Raw genomic sequence first — 1,951 nt, 5'->3', positions numbered from 1 at the left:
GACTGTAGTGTGCTTACCAAATCATGGTGGCATGCTCACTTGAAGGAACACAAAGGTGTCCCAGGTGGCATAATAGGGCACCTTGGAGGTGAAAATTTGGAACTTGTTGACCCTCCACGAGTGTCTGGTATGTGTGGCCGAATTTTGGGTCACTTTTGCAGAGAAGTGGCCAGACAGAAGTCTCATGCCCACAAGAGTTGAGCACGGTGGTTAACACCATGATCGGTGGTCGAATGAGGGAATCTGGAACATTATTGGTGTTGCCCTTCTTATACTTGATATTCAGATGGAACTATTGTAGGTATGTGGGCCACTTCTAATGGCGATCATTGTGAAACTTCCCTTGCATCTGTATGAATTACAAGGGCCGGTGGTCTATGCGGATGACCATTTCCTTCCCCAAAATGTAATGCTTCCATTGTCGGTAGGCCTGCACAATGGAATATATCTCTTTGTCATAAGTGGGATACTTTTGGACTGTGTCTAAAAGTGTCTCACTGTGATATGCCACTGGATGCCCCAGTTGAGTAAGGACTGCACCAATAGCATAGTCAAAGGCATCTATCTTGATCTCAAATGGTTGTTGCAAGTCTGGTAATGTGAACACTGGTTTAGAGTAGAGGCGATGTTTCATCTCTGTGAATGCCTTCTACTGAGATTCAGACCAAAATAATTTTTCTTTTGCTCCTCTCTTGGTGACTTGACTCAAGCGCCAAGTGATATGAGAGAATCCCAACACGAAACTGCGATAGAAATTGGCAAGACCCAGAAAGCTACGGATCTCTGTCAGAGTGGTTAGAGCTGGCCAAACCTGAATGAATTGGATCCACATGCACCCCATTTTCATCAATAATGTATCTCAAATACTGGACCTAGGTCATGCCAAAAGTGAATTTCTCCAAATTGGTAAATATCTTGTGTTGTCGTAGTTTTTGGAGAACCTATGAGATGTGGTGGAGGTGTTTTCTCCAACTCTAGTTGAAGATCAAGATGTCATCTAAGTATACCACTACAAATGAGTTGGTGAATGGCCGCAAAATGTCATCCATCAGCCTCATGAAGGTTGCAGGAGCATTTTTCAACCCAAAAGGCATAACCAACCATTCTAAAAGGCCCTCCTTGGCTTTGAAGGCAGTCTTCCACACATTGGAGGGTTCAGTTGGTACCTAGCAATATCTTGATTTCAAGTTGATCTTGCTGAAATATTTCCCCCCCTTCAGTTTGTCTAGAAGCTCATCAATCCATGGGATTGGGTACCTATTCTAGACAGTGATCTTTTTCAACGCCTGATAGTCAATACAGAGTCTCCAAGTCCCATCGTTCTTTTGTACCAACACGATCGAGCTCCCACATGGCAATGAACTCAAACAAATGTGACCTTTCTGTAATAGATCCTGAATCTGCCTCTTGATTTCATCATTCTCCAGAATAGAGCGTCGATAGATTGGTCCATTAGGAAGTGGCACACGTGGGGTCAGATCGATGGAGTGCTTGACCTGACAGTGCAGAGGCACCCCTACGGGGGAGGTGAAAATGTCCTTGTACTCCTCCAAAAACTTGTCCATATTTTGTTGTTGTGCGGAGGGGCCCTATATGGAGGTCGTGGCCACCGTCTTCTTCTTTCCCTGAGGGTGTATCATTAGGAAACAAAATTTCTTGGTTTTGGAAATGAGATTACTGCATTGTTTTGTAGTAACGAAAGAGAAGGCAGTAGGTGGTGCTACCTCAGGTATCCTGTACAACTTATTTCCAAAAGTAACAATAATACCACGAGCCCTTGACTCATACGCAACATGTCGTTTCCACAAGTATGTTTGGCCTAATAATACATTACAAACATCAAGGGGAGAAACATCACATAATACCTCATCCATGAAGGGCTTGATGTTATGTGGAAGGTGACACGGTTGGTTCACATGAAGATCTCATCCTTGGTGAAGCCACCCGATGG

Source organism: Pinus tabuliformis, chromosome 2_2 (assembly GCF_031772625.1).
Source record: "Pinus tabuliformis cultivar Carrire ecotype Pingquan chromosome 2_2, CPIR1, whole genome shotgun sequence".
NCBI classification, from domain to species: Eukaryota; Viridiplantae; Streptophyta; class Pinopsida; order Pinales; family Pinaceae; genus Pinus; species Pinus tabuliformis.
This window is presented reverse-complemented; position numbering follows the sequence as displayed.